At 47.9% G+C, this 15,825-nt stretch overlaps 1 protein-coding gene across 2 annotated transcripts in view; it reads left to right on the forward strand.

Annotated features, from left to right (window-relative positions):
- The window catches only part of VPS13D (vacuolar protein sorting 13 homolog D), a 2,738,381-nt gene that overhangs the window by 346,044 nt on the left and 2,376,512 nt on the right, over positions 1-15,825 (forward strand). The window lies entirely within an intron of this gene.

Genomic DNA, 15,825 nt, shown 5'->3' on the forward strand with positions numbered 1-15,825 from the left:
AACCGGCCTCTCCGAGGCTAGGGAAAGCGCGGAGCGCAGCTCGTGATTCTCCGATGCGCCCGCCGCCCTGAAGAGTGCCTCTCCGACACACATCCGGCCGCAGACCCGAGAACGAGAAAATCAAAGCGGGGAGGACCGCTGATGGAAAACACCACTGCCGCCGGTCAAACACCTGGGAGTGTTGCCTCAGAAGCGGGAATGGGAGCGGGCAAAAAAAAAAAAACAAGCATGCGGTAAAGGTTAGTCCTATAAGAATATTCCATTATTATAGTGCGGGTGGCGAAAAGCAACTCTCTGCCGGCTTGCTAGCGGGCCACCATGTTCCCTCGTGGGCGTGTCGAACCTCTCAGGCAGTTTAAGTTGGCCATACCATCCAAGAAATCAGATTGCTTCCTTTACGACTAATTTGACTCACCTATATAGACGGTCAAAGCAAACTCTATTATAAACCACATCTGTCAAGAAGCTCTCAGCATGGCGCAAAATCTAATTATAGTTGCTGTCGTAGTGGCATGCCTGGCCAAACAGTAAAAGGTCCAAAATCACACGCCTACCTGCCTTCTCCGCTGTCCTAATCCAGACTCTGTAGGACAGAGGTTTCCACTGTGGTTTCATCTATTAGAGCAACTAACTTCTTGGCTGTTCTCAAAATGTATGACCACTGAATGTGGTCGAATATTTTACCTAGAGCTGATCTCGGAAGACAAGCACAGTAAAGCCAGAGCCAGCCTTGAAGAACGGAGAGTGTATTGACAGCATTCCATAACTCTGCAATGTTATGGCCAACACATTCTTAGACACCCAGCGGCAGTAGTGGTCCTACTTAGTGCTGCTTAGGATGTACGTTCTTAAGGCCTGAAGTCCAAAACATAATGCTTGACATGCTGTTTGATGAGGAATCCCTCTCTGGATGATAAATAAATGATGATGCCCTACAACACATTGTGTATAAGATGGACCTGACCAGGTCTTCGGGAGTTCTTATGAAACCCCGCCAGTAGTCCTTTTGTGGAGCCAAGGGTAGAAGCCAGTCCTTGTTCCATGGACATTTATCAGCCTCACCAATATCAGCAGCAACTTTACAGTCAGTAATACCTCCTGCAGTCACAATTTGGTGGCCCACAAACAGCTTGCTTTCTCAAATAGCAGACTAGATATAAAGGTGGTTGGTTCAAATCGCAGGATGCAAGATGACACTGCTTTGTTTCCAGCACCTGTCCCTTAGTGCGCTATATTTCCCTGGGAATCTAAAGCACTGGACAGATGGTTCCCATTCAACATACAAACACTCAAATTTACCCAGAGACCTTCTGCATAATTAAGTCAAGTACCTGAAGTCCTATCTGTAGTACTGTGTCCCTTTCCCTGCCTCTTACTAGGAGCATTTCTTATTTTTTGAAGAGCACCCTCTTGTTTATTGTGCGCATTTCTTGAAGCCCCGTGGGAAGTGTTGTGTCCATTTCTATTGGATTCATTCAGAGCATTGCATCAGGTGCCTAAAGACTCATCAGAAATATCCTGTGCAGTTCATTATGTTTCATTGGTAGAGCTGCAACTACTTTCATCTGTCACATCTGGAGTGTTGTGTCCAATTCTAGTGCCCATTTCTATGGTATTGTGTCCAGCTCTGGAACACACCTATGACTTGTGTCAAGTCTGAGTAGGCAGCAGAACCTATGTGAGGAAATCAGGTGTGTTATATGGTGTGGTTGTTTGACCTCACCAGGTAATACACTTACCAACCCTTTAGGACCCTTAGGTTTTGTTTGCTAAACCCTCAGCTCAACCCTGGGTAGCTGTGGCTCTGAGCAGCAAGTCTAACACAAAGGAACATGTATAAAACATTAAAACAACACTAAAACAATTGAAGACGAAAACGACAAAACTCCAAAGAAGAGGAAGAGGTGTGGCGCCGCGGCCAGGGCGACTGACTCCTGAATCTGGGGATCACGGTTCGATCCCCAGCGCCAGATTAGCCAAGCAACATGTGACTCTGGGCAATAGCTTGCTTAATCTTCCAGACGGCCCCCAGCGCATAGAGACCCTTACGGGTGATTGTTCGCGCTTTACAAATGTGGATTATTATTATTATTATTATTCTAAAGAAATCCGACACAAGTTTATAAAAATAGAGGGTTTTCTTAAGTATTTTTAGACACCAAAATGAAAAAGATCCACCAGAAGATTCCGAAGATGATAATAGTTAATCAGGTTATTTCACTCAACCGTGAACAAGCATCGGCAAATTCAGCAAATTTGACACTTTGAAAAGTTTTCACCAAAATGTTTGGGCTAGTTTGAATGCTGTCACTTAGAGTCACTGTAGGTGACCAACTCCAGCAGAGAGTCAGTCAGGGGAACCAGCCAGGTCCCCAGAAACAGTTTGTGTTACACAGTAAGGGACCCACAGGGCCCCTAAGAGGGCAGAGAGGTCCTCAGTGAAGAGGTAGGAAGGGACACATCCTCCCCATTATATATGTCCAAACATAAATGGGTGTCCCTTCAAAAAAAAGTAGAGTATTTTGTTTTAACAGAGAGCGTTTTCCTAAAAGGAGAGAAAGAAACAGGGAGGATTTATTTCGTAGTTCTATGATGGTTGCCTCTTCATTGAAAATACCACTGAGAGTACCTATGCCCAATCTGTAGCCGACCCAATACTATGGGTGGGATGGGTAAAACCCCTTTTTTAAATTTTAGCCTTCACGCTACTATTATTATGATTCACAATTGGGCTCACCCCTACTCCTAAAGGCCGGGGTGGGCTCAACCGTATTTCAGGAAGCACTTAGAATAAGGGTGTATGGGGGCGTAACTTTAAAGATAAAATTCCTCACCCACTCCTAAAGTCTCCTTTATTCATTGAGTGGGAGGGAAGAGTAGAAACAGTAGTAGGGTATTCTGGATGCAATGGTCCTATGACCCTAAACTAAAACACCAACATGTTTCAGCCATCTCTAGTGGCCTAGAAATTGGTCCTGAGCTTTCTTTAGGGTGGGATGCGAAGAGGTCACTTCCCCCAAAGATGTGAGGGCACTATAAATGAGCAATTTGCATAAGGCACATTAAATAATCTTGTAGAAACAAGTTGAATACTTGCGCTGGTTCCTAAGAGGAATTACCCCACATTAATAGGGCAATAGCTCTCTAGGGGGCATGAGGAGGAAGCCTTGTAGTCACACATTCATCAAAGGTCTGTCCCCGCTACAACCTACTTGGTGTTCTGCTCCCCTGCTTGTCCCTCAGCAGGTGAAAAAGCCTTCAGTCAGTTCCTGGCACATTTATCCTTTACAGAGCTTTCTTATGGAAGTGGTCCTGATGTAAGGGAAGAAGGCTGATGAAAATGCCCAGAGGATGCTGTGGATGTGATGCGATCAACAGGGTTTTTTTTTTTTGCATGCAGAGTTTTCTATAGCACGAACTTGACCCGAATCCAATCAGGTATCAGAGCGCTTTACATAGCACCAGTTACGTTACATGACACACATTCATTTTTGTTAGGCACAGGGAGATTAAGTGATTTTCCCAGAATCACAGGATGTTCAGCGTCATTACCGAGACTCAAACTCAGTTCCCCAGGTCTGAGGTCGAGCGCCCTAGCCGTTAGGCCAACTCCTCTCCCCAGCTAGCTGCGTCTACTCCTTGGTCCACAAAGGGGTTGAGGCGACAAGGTCGACATGCCTCGAAGTCCTCTTGGTGCTGGCAGAATTCCAGTCGTCCAGTATCGCAGTCACCAGCCAATCCTTCCTGGGTGAATAACTTGTCCTCTGGAGGTCTCAGCTGCACTTCGATGACACTGCCTGGCTCAGCAAACTCTGGTTTAATTTTGTGCATTGGGCCCTGGTTCTTGGTGCTGCATGGCAGCGGTTGGCGGCAGGTTGAAGACTTATTGCTACCAACCTGCCCCAGCAGGCTTCTCAGTTGTTATGTCCCTTTGCCGTGAACAAGAGGCCAGCTCACTGACCCTTGGAGTCTTAACTTTGGCTGAGCTCTGGATACGACTTCTCCTAGAGCAGTACACAGCAAGCACAGTTCCTCTCCTCTTCTAGGCACCAAGTTCAGCTAGTGCAGTCCACACCAATGCTGCCTCTCTTTGCTTGCTCCATAGTGCAACAGGGAGGTCGTTCTTCAGTCGTTTTTCCAGTCCAGTTGAGATCTGAGTTCGGGGTGCCAAGGGTGCCTTACTTATGCTCAGAAAATGCCCTCAGGATAGGATGCAATTGGTAGCCAATGGGCTACCGTGATTTTTCCACCTGAAAACCACTTCCTGCGCAGTGTGGCATCTTGGTATCCCAGGATTCACCATTCTGCCCACTTCCAATATGGCAGTCCCCTCTCTCGGTGTGTGGCGCTCCCTAGCCCTACCCTGAGATGTGGCTACCAAGTGGACTATACACCCCTGGAAAACTAGTTTGGCAGCTGGTTTTCCCTCTCCTGTGCCAAGATCCAGCCTGTCTGCCTGAACAATGGAACAGCCCCTCTCCCAAGTGTTAACCTATTTGTCCTTTAAAGATGGCTTCTCTTTTGAAGCTCGCCTTTTGGACCAACACCCATGTGGCTTCCTACAGGAGGGAGGTGACACCTCCTTCCAGAGTAGGCCCCTATTGTGTCCTTTCTTGGGAGTCGTTAGCACATCTCCCCAGGAAGGCAGGAAGCTATCTCAGCTACAGGACCCAGTTTGCAACAGGTATGGGCATAGGGTCTCAAAGTCAGGAAAGTGGGAACTTTGCTAATGTCACAGGAGACTGAGGGCAACACACTGCAACTTGTTGCATTAATTGCGGCCTGAGAAATTAAGTTGGGCTTATTGTAACGAGTTACATGATACCCTTGATTGCCCAGTTTGTCGCAGCGTTCAGCAGTTAGCACAGCGGAGGGGTCAGCAAGTAACTCTGTACACGCCAATTGGGAGACCAAGCTTTTTCACAATAAAAACAACAGTTCTGCGTTTTCACTGTTACATGTTCTGCCCATGGAATATGTTTGACCCTGCCTTAGGACATGATAAGCCTGCCATAGGGGTGACTTAACAAATATAGGAGGGAGAAGTCTGGCTTTGTCATTCACTTACATAGCAAAGTCAGGCCAGCAGTTTAAACTGCTTTTCCAGCCTGCAAGTGCAGACTGGGAGTCTCGTTTTACTCATGTTCTACCCAGGTTGTCACAACCAGTGCTGCAGTCCCTGCACTAAGGCATTTCCTTACACTATGCACCTAAGAGCAGCTTTGTGCATGACGTGTAATACTGATATTGCATTTATTCAAGTTTCATCTCTAGCCAGATTTGACTTCTTTTCATCCTTCTTGCTGTTACACTTTAGTATTAAGGATGGCTAGGTTTTTGGGCAATTACATTTCTTAGAGGGATTTCAAAATAAGATGAATGCTGTCAAATATTTTAAATGGCAGTCCGAAGCTGTCTTGAGTGTAAAAATATTATGATGGATTCAGAATGTGCAAGGCAAGACTTTTTTTTACACCAAACAGTTTACTCTTCATATATCTTTCAACAGTGTTACTCCCATGCACAATCAAATGCTCAGACTCTTATTCCAAAATGGATTAAAGAATTAAATCCTTGAATAAGAGTGCCTTCTTAAATTGGGGGTGACAATAACGTTTCATGCGATAAATTCCCACCCTCTGGATTTTCCCCTTTTAAGCTTAGGTAAGTCAAACCTGCCAGACTTAATGGAGGAAAAAGGTCTAGGAAAATATGGTGCATGCAAATTTTGGGTTGGAAAGCTCCAAACTCAGCATGTAATACCCTGTTTTTCCAGACAAAACGTGTCATTGATGCAACTTATATCACCTGCTGAATTCTGAACCCTGAGCTATCGGATTTTACCAGGTGCGATAAATCGCACCAAACCTTCTGGTGCCCTCGATATAAAGGCCTTAGATGTTGTTTACATTTGTAGGGTCAAATAGCTGAGGTGTATGAACAGACTGATAAAAAAAGTAACTTATCTCCACACTACAAACATTTTATCATACAGACTTGTGTATAATAAGGTCAATTATGATGTTCCGTCCGCTTGTTTTATTGCCTACATATTGTGTCAGTATGACATATAATTTGGAGTGCAATGATAAAGAACTAATAGAATGTACTTTTTTCTTTCAAATCTGATGTTCTGGAGATTAATTTAACATATTGTAATGTCATGATGTTATTTAACTAGACCACAAATTGTGGTGCACAACACTCTACTTGTTTTATTGCCAAAAATCATTTAACAGAGAGGCAACACTGTAAAGGAGTAATAATAAAGGTGGTACATAACGTATTTCAAAAAACAAGTATACACAAAAAAAATAGGTTCTTTAATTGTTGCAGGTTGAACAGGCAGCAGAGAAACAGCCAACGCGTTTCGCCCAACAGCGGGCTTCCTCAGGGCTGTAAAAAGCAACATACATTTTTCAGAGAGTGATATTTATAAAATTGCATTTAATATAATATAAACAACGAAGGTTGAATATTAACCATATTGCAAAAAAGCAATTCATCATTGGTGATTGATAGATAATCAAAGTCATCTTCTACCATAAATAGTGGCAGAGGGTAACATTGATAGAAATGTGAGTGCCAAGAATAGAAGTAGAATGGAAAACAATTAAAAGTGAGAGAGGAAAGAGAAGCGGAATGGGAGGAAGGAAAATACCCGTGAAAGGAAAAAAGGACACGACACCATCCACAATATTAAATAAAATCCATATATCCAATTGAATGATTGATGAGGAGTTTCTATAGAACACCAAGACGTAAAAAAGCCCAAAAATAAACAACACAGAGACCACATACCCACAAACCAAAAACCAAAGAACAAAGTGTTAGGCTGCTAGGGAGATACAATGAGTGAAGCCTATGAATAATCAAAAAGGCTCACCACATCTAGGTGAAACGAAAGGCATGTTAGTAAATCCCAAGTGGATAAACATCCACATAAAAATCTCACCAAGGATCAGAGTGTAGTCCAATCCAGTCCAGAACCTAACGATTTTCACGATATCGACTTTGGATCACTGTGTCAAAGAAACATAGTAGTATATGTAACAATACACTTGATAGAACTAATTATTAGATGCCAAAGACCGCCTATTTACTATATTCATGGTAACACAATTGTACCTCTGTTTTTAAGCGACAAGTCTCCTCAAGTGTCCAAATTAGTGAGAATGAATCCAACGGAAAATTCATCAATGAGTCACAAACAATAGAATTTTCTCCGAAAGTAAGATGTAGTTAACAAAGTTCACTTCGATTGGTGAAGTCTTTTCTGAGCACCAAAAGAGAAATGAATTATAAAAGGTTTTACTTGTAAAAGCGGTATTCAATTCTTAAATGTGCTCTTTACTCTTCTGTTCTTGGGTTTGTTCTCTTTCTCATTGTCATGTCTTTTTGTCATGCTTTCGCGAACTATGAACCCTTGGCTAAATGCTGTGTGAATGGTGTCCGCATTGTTCCGAGTGTCTTTGTCATGGATCTTGGGTGTGTTACACTGCTGATGATTTTTGGAGTTTGTGTATTGTGTTCGCAGTGTCTTCATGGGTGATGGGAATGACGAAAACAAGAAATGTTTTCCAGACTGGCCTTAGTTGAGTTTTTACCTGGGCATTGTTGTATTGTTGTCCTTTGGATGATTTTTGGAGGTTCTTTTGTCCGTGTTTGTATTGTCACTATAATGTGATAAAAATGATGAAATTAGGAAATGTTTTTGGAATGGGTTGTTGCGTATATACGCTTTTGAGCTGTGTGCTCGGGATCGAGCTGTCAAAATAGATAAAGTTTTGTTGAAATTGCTTGAGTTGGTATCGCGGAAAAGCTCAACATACACGTTCTAGTTGTTTTTTTGTTCTTTCAACATTAAACAACTTCCGAGTTCAGGGCAGTGAGCTCGATCGTATCAATAGACTAACCCGTTCTGGGTCATGTGGCCAATGTTGTACTTCCGTTTTACACTTTGAAGATATCTAAGTTACTGTCATCTATTAAACAAATTATATAAATAAATAAAGAGTTTTTCTTATAATGAGGAAACATGGCGTATTGCCATCTAGTTATGTACTAGTTATCGTTGTAGCAACAAATAATTTTCACTTCAGGTCGAGGAAGTAAATACGCCTATCGAATCAGGTAGACCATTTAAGGACACGTGGCAACTGACACATTTCCGGTCTACACTGGAGGAGCATCGGCGGTTCCGTGATCCTAGAACTCGGAGTTTTATGGAGTCGCTTTCTTAAGAAGTATCGAGTAAGTGCTCTTTTGCCAGTACTTGATAATATCGGAACTCGTGTTTTTTCATTTACCTTTGTAGGAGGGTTAATCGAACAGTTGCAACCACTACTCTGCCTTGAGTTTACTATATATGTGATTACAAGTCAGCTTTTATATGTAGTCTGGCTGACAATATTTGAACGCCGTATGTTTATTTGTCTCTAAAATATTGGCCTACTTAACCTAATAGACATTGGTAATTTAGACGCGGTGTTGAATGTAGTGTATACGCGATTACACGTGAAGGCCACATTTTAAGCCTTTAAGCCTTTATGACTTTATATTTTTTCCTGGATGATTCCTAAATACGCTAAATTAAAATGGCGTTAAGGTTCATTCAATGCTCATGGACTGAAATAATGAAATATTTAACAAGACGGGGCTTTCTTAAACGTTATTGGTATAATATATATCCATAAAGGCCTGTCATTCTTTATGTTTTTTTCTTTATTTGAAGCAAATTGAGAATATTTTGCGGATTGTTATTGCTATTTACCATTGTTGAGTGCTCAGCACTGCAACATTTGGGTCTTTTTTTTCCCGAATTCTTTTCATTAGTTGTATCTTGTATTTCTTCGTGTTTCTGTCTTTAGAGTATGTTAGACTACTGCAGCTATTCTATGGTGTTCTTATTCAGCATAGCATGCATTTAGGACACCTTTTTTCTAGTTTGGCTCTTTTTATCAACTTTAGAATCAGCCAGAAGTTTTTATCTTCATTTAAGAATTGAATACCGCTTTTACAAGTAAAACCTTTTATAATTAATTTCTCCTTTAGTGCTCAGAAAAGACTTCACCAATCGAAGTGAACTTTGTTAACTACATCTTACTTTCTGAGAAAATTCTATTGTTTGTGACTCATTGATGATTTTTCCGTTGGATTCATTCTCACTAATTTGGACACTTGAGGAGACTTGTCGCTTAAAAACAGAGGTACAATTGTGTTACCATGAATATAGTAAATAGGCGGTCTTTGGCATCTAATAATTAGTTCTATCAAGTGTATTGTTACATATACTACTATGTTTCTTTGACACAGTGATCCAAAGTCGATATCGTGAAAATCGTTAGGTTCTGGACTGGATTGGACTACACTCTGATCCTTGGTGAGATTTTTATGTGGATGTTTATCCACTTGGAATTTACTAACATGCCTTTCGTTTCACCTAGATGTGGTGAGCCTTTTTGATTATTCATAGGCTTCACTCATTGTATCTCCCTAGCAGCCTAACACTTTGTTCTTTGGTTTTTGGTTTGTGGGTATGTGGTCTCTGTGTTGTTTATTTTTGGGCTTTTTTACGTCTTGGTGTTCTATAGAAACTCCTCATCAATCATTCAATTGGGGGGGAGGAGCCTAGCGCGCAACCAAGATGGCCGCGTAGGTGCGAGGCTCCCGAGGACCTCCGCGACCTCCTAAGATTATCCTGAACATATCCTGTCCCAGATGAGGGGACTGTGTTGGTGAGCCTGAGCTGAGGTGGCACCCGTTTTCCGCTTCCAAATCGGACCTCGGACACCGGCTTGAGCACCGATCGAGGTTTGCGGCCTTCTCCTAGCCGAACCCCGGATTTGCGTTGTGGGGCGATCCAGTGACAAAGTGAACAACAGCGGCGGGCAGGGCTTGGTGGCTCGCGTACCCCGCACTTTCACTTTCGCTTTCGCACCCCCCTTGCTGTCTCTGCGAGGTTGGGTCGCGGGGCTTTGTGTGTTGGTGTGGCCTCGCCGGGGGACCCTGCCTGCCCGCCGGCTGTGATCCGCCCCGCAGATCTGAGGTGGCCCCCCCCCCGGAGCCCGTGGACCGGCTTGCCTGCCCTTCACGACGTGGCTGGTGCGACCGGGAGACTGGGACCATGGCCACGAAACAAGATGGTGACCGTGCAAAGATAAAATCGACCCGGCGTGGCGCAGTCCATCAGTCCAACAGCATGGACCGATATACCCTCCAGAAGGGATCTCCCGAGGTGCCACGCAGGTCCCCTGAGGGCCCTACTGATGCCCCCGATCTGCCCACGGATCTGACTCTGCGGGATGTCATGGGCGCCATCGCCGAGATGAAGGCCTCGGTGGGCCAGCGTTTCGATACACTGGCGTAGAAGATCGACTCGGTCCTCGTGGATGTTGGCCTGGTAAGGGCCGATCTCTCCAAGACCAACGACCGAGTCGATTCTTTGGCCCACACCGCATCGGGCCTTACGACAGATGTGGCGGCCCTACAAACGGAGGTGCGCCGGCTTGCTCGGGCAAGTGCGCTGATGGATCGCCGCCTGGAGGACTCCGAGAGTCGGGCCCGGAGGAACAACATCCGTATCATCGGGGTGCCTGAGGGACGTGAGGAGGCGGCGGCGGACCTTTTCGTGGAAGACCTGATTGTTACCCATCTCCAGCCACGGGGGCTGAGTAAATTCTTTGCTGTGGAGAGGGCCCACAGGGTTCCCGGGGGAAGGCCTAAGGTCGGAGCCGCCCCGAGACCTCTCATTGCCCGGATTTTTAATTTTCGGGACAGAGACGCTATCCTGCAATCCTCCAGACTACAGGGACCGATTAGACTTGACAATATGGACATAAATTTTTATCCTGATTTCACCCCAGCGGTCCAGAAGCAGAGACTGAGCTTCCTCGGTGTCAAACGCCGTCTCCGGGACCTAAACCTCAAATACGCCATGCTTTTCCCAGCTAAGCTGCGAGTGGAGGTGGATGGTCGCACGCACTTTTTTGATCGTCCCGAAGCGGCCGGGGACTGGCTGGATACTCTGTCTGGGGATCGGGATCGGGGGGGCGGGGGGGGGAGCGGCGGGGGGAGAGGGCTCGCCGGATCAGGACTGAGGGACTAATATTAGGCCTCGCTCGAGACAAAAATGATGCCACTTTTGACCATACGTCTGTTCGCTTAAGTTCCCCTCCTATGGAGGTTGTGTGGGGTTTCTTGGGGGTTCTCCCTCCTCCTCTGGGGGTCTAGTTAGTTTAACTATCTATGGGGCGACAGGCACACTGCACGTTGGGGGGGCTGTTTGGGCTCATGCAGGGGTGCAGGGAGGGGGGAGTTCTGTTGGGGTTGGTGGGCAGGGATGGGGTGTGGTTCGTTATTATCACAAGGCAAACTTATTTTTGTGTTGGTTCTAAGGTGCTCTCGAGGGGACGAATGATGGTTTCTGTGTATGATGGGGGGTAGGGAATTAACTTTGTTGTCTTGGAACGTTAATGGACTGGGGGACAGGATCAAACGAGGTGTGGTCCTGCAGTTTTTGAAGTGACTCTCGCCCGATGTAGTCTTTCTGCAGGAGACACACCTTATTGGCAATTCCTTCTGTGCCATGAATCGGCGTGGCTACCGCCTCGTGGCCCACTCGGGCTTCACGTCAGGCTCAAGGGGTGTGGGTATCATGGTAAAGAACTCGCTCCCGTTAGAAATTGATGAGGTGCTCCACGATGATAGGGGACGTTACACTGTCTTGGTGGGGAGAATGGAGGGCAAAGTGGTTGTCTTTGTGTCAGTGTACGTCCCACCGGGGCTGCAGTCGACCACCTTTGCAGACCTGGGGCGCCTCCTCCTTGGCCTTCCGGGGGGGCTTCTGGTGGTGGGGGGGGATTTCAATGCGGTGGTTTCTGGGACTGTGGATCGTCACCCCCCTAGGGACCTCCCCCGGGCACAGGCGTGGCTATCCGGCCTCTTGGACACACTGGGATTGGTGGACTGCTGGCGTTTAAAACATCCCACGCAGCTGCAGTACACTTTCCACTCGGGGGCCCATGGTAGTCTCTCCCGGCTTGATTATGTCCTTGTCCCGGCGGCCTATGTCGGGAGGGTGGGGGAGGTGCGCCATTTGGCACGGGGTATCTCGGACCACTCCCCGCTCCTGTTACATTTCGAAGTCTTTCCGAGGGGTGAGGGCAGGGTGGTCCCAATCAATTCCTGGTACCTGCGCGACCCCACCATTCGCGCTGACTTGATTAAATCCCTCCAGCGATATTTTGATGAGAATGTGGGCTCAGTGCCTTCGGCTATCTCCCTGTGGGAGGCCTTCAAAACAGTACTCAGAGGGGAGGCCCTATCCCTTGTTTCCCACGCCCGGAGGCGCGAGCGGGAGGAGGTGACCCGGGTGGAGGCTGAAATAGCCGAGTTGGAGGGTAATCTAGAAGATGGGGTGACGGATGCTGCACTACATGTCCTCCAACTCAAACAAGCGGCTTATAGGGCCCTCGTCACGGAGGCGGCCAGGGGCCTTAGTAGAGAGCAACAGGGGCGACTGTATGATGTGGGTGATAAGGCTGGTAAACTGATAGCGTGGTTGGATAAAAAGGAGAGAGCGAATCGTGTGGTCCCGCTGATTGAGAAAACGAATGGTGTGTGTGTAACTGAGCCAGAAGAAATTGTCTCCTGTTACGCGGATTATTTCCGCGAGGTGTATTCCCCGGTCTCTTCTTGCTCTGAAGAGGATTCCCGTGCCCTGCTCAGGGATATCGCGCTGCTGTCCCTTTCCGGGGAGGACAGGGTGTCGCTGGACGCCGCTCCCACCTCCGACGAAATCGCCCTCGCCATACGCTCGGTCGCTTCTGGCAAGGCCATGGGCCCGAATGGTATCCCTATCGAGTTGTATAAGTTGCGACCGGATACACTGGCGCCCCACCTCCGCGCAATGTTCCTGGCGGTCCACTCGCTGGGCTCCCTCCCGCTTGACCAACGTCTGGCTACAATCGTGGTGATCCACAAGGAGGGGAGACCTCGGGGCCTGGTTACTTCCTATCGGCCTATCTCACTACTGAATGCGGAGCCCAAAATTCTCGCCAAGGTACTGGCCAATCGGCTGGTCGGGGTGGTGGGAGATCTGGTTCATCAGGACCAGTCCGGCTTTATTCCCCACCGCAACACAGCCCTTAACCTGCGGCGTTTGCATGGGGTGCTCGCGCGCGTCCCATTTATACGGGAACCGGCCATTTTGGCGTCCTTGGACGCCACCATGGCGTTTGATACGCTTGAGTGGCCATACATCTGGGCGATGCTTACGAAGTTTGGATTTGGCCCAGGATTCATCAGCTGGGTCAAATTGTTGTACTCGGGCCCATTGGCGCAGGTGGTGGTGAACGGAAGAGTATCGGCCCCGTTTGAGCTGGGCCGGGGCACGCGACAGGGCTGTCCCTTATCGCCGCTTCTTTTTGCGCTTGCCTTGGAGCCCCTGGCGGAGTGGCTGCGGTGGGAGCCTTCCATCCGTGGTCTCCGTTGGACCCCCGAGTATGAGGACCGCGTATCCCTATATGCTGATGACATCCTTCTGTACCTAGCCTCCCCACGTAAATCACTTATAGTGCTGGTTGATGTTTTACACTCATTTGGTCGTAACTCCGGTCTCGTCATCAACTGGGCTAAATCGTGCGTGTATGTTCTCTCTGGGGAGGCTCCTATTCTCCCGCGGGGCTGTCCGATCCAGATCGCCCCGCAGGGATTTCGGTACCTGGGTGTCTTCATTACTCTGGACCCGGAGGCCCGGTATGAACGCAACCTGCTTCCCCCCCTCCAGCGCCTGCAGGTAGATGTCGCACGCTGGCGGTGCCTGCCGCTTTCGCCGCTCGGCCGGGCGGCATTGTTCAAGATGATGTCTCTGCCGCGTTTCCTGTACGCTTTGCAGAACACTATGGACTTAGTCCCGGCGCGCTACTTCCGTGAGGTGGAGAGTCTGCAACGCCGCCTGTTCTGGGACGGGAGGCCGCGTATTGCCCTGGCGAAGTTGACGCTCCCATGGTATGACGGGGGGATTGCCCTCCCGGATATTAAACGGTACTATTGGGCCTCCCAGCTCGCTGCAATTAACCATGGCCTATACGGGCCCGCCTTAAACCCGGCATTCGAAATGGACAAGATGCTCCTGCCAGGTGGCGACTATAATCGAGCGCTCTATTCTAGCGCGCCCGACGCTCGTCTGACGGGCCCCACGCGTGTCATGGTGCAAGTGTGGCACGCAGCCAATGCAGCTATGGGGTGGAAGGACCGTTTGACCCGGGCGTCACCACTATACGCGTCTGAGCGGTTAGGCTCCCTGTGGACCTCTAAGGGCTTTGAGAAGTGGGACATAATAGGTATCAGTAAAGTGGGGGATCTCTAGACGAGGGGAGGATTTAAAACGTTCGATATGCTGCAGACGGAATTTCAGTTGCAGGGCAGTGAATACTTTCGGTATTTGCAGGTCCGTCATGCGCTGGGCTCCGTCTTCTCGGACGTTGCCTCCATCCCGGAATATTCCCCCCTGGAGGATAGAATGCTGGATGGGCACGTCCCGGACAGCACGATCTCACTGATATACAAAAAGCTGATAAATGACCGCTCGGGCCTGTTGACTGCCCTTCGCGCGGCTTGGGTTGCCGACGGGCTGGAGTTGGACGACGAGGACTGAACCTCCGCGGTGGCCTCCCCGAAGGAGGTGGCCATACCGGCTCGCCTTCGCTTCGTCCAGCTCAAGATACTCCACCGGGTCTACATGACGGGGCCAAAGCTTCTGCGTATGGGCTATGCTGGAGATGGGTTGTGTAAGCGTGGGTGTGGTGCTTTGGGGACCTTTTTGCATATTTTGTGGGAGTGCCCGGAGGTGGAGGGGTTCTGGCGTGGTGTACATGAGGTGCTGCGACTGGTTACGCATGTGGCGCTGTTGCCTGAAGCGAGGAGATGCCTGTTGAATGTGTGGGAACCGACTGATTACTCGACGCCGCAGACGTGGTGGGTGACTCTGGGATACATGATAGCCAAGCGTGATATTGCTCAACTGTGGGGATCCCAGAGGCCCCCGACGGTCTCGGCCTGGAAAGAACACATGGACTGGTGCATGTTTCGAGAAAAGGTGGTGTATGTGGCGAGGGGTAAGCCTGGGACATGGGTGAAAGTATGGGGCCCCTGGAACGCCTACCGCGGGGGTATCTGTGCACCACCGTTGCTGCCTGATGCCTCGCCAGCCCCATCCCCCTAGCCGACTCATTCCCCCGCTGCCGGGCATTGGGTTCCCCCAGTCCTCGCTCTGCTCTCTTCCCCCTCTTTAGACTTCTGTGGATAGTTGGGATCCCCCCTCTAGGGGAGCACGTGCTGCTATTTCCGATTGTGAGTTGCCTTGTGGGTGTGGTTTTCTTGTTGTTCTTAATTTAAAATGAAACCGTATAGTGGGGTCTGGATGATGTGGCTTTTGACGTTGTTACCTCCTGAGCATGCTCCTCTGCAACACCACGTGTTCCATAAATGTATGTTGTATGTTCCTGTCATTGCTAGCGGCCGGCCGGAAGGTTGTAGGCCCATACTTGTATACTCTTGAGACTTGTAATAAACGGTTTACAAAAAAACAAAAAAAAAATCATTCAATTGGATGTATGGATTTTATTTAATATTGTGGATGGTGTCGTGTCCTTTTTTCCTTTCACGGGTATTTTCCTTCCTCCCATTCTGCTTCTCTTTCCTCTCTCACTTTTAATTGTTTTCCATTCTACTTCTATTCTTGGCACTCACATTTCTATCAATGTTACCCTCTGCCACTATTTATGGTAGAAGATGACTTTGATTATCTATCAATCACCAATG

This window comes from Triturus cristatus, chromosome 1_2, assembly GCF_964204655.1.
Source record: "Triturus cristatus chromosome 1_2, aTriCri1.1, whole genome shotgun sequence".
In the NCBI taxonomy this organism is placed as follows: Eukaryota; Metazoa; Chordata; class Amphibia; order Caudata; family Salamandridae; genus Triturus; species Triturus cristatus.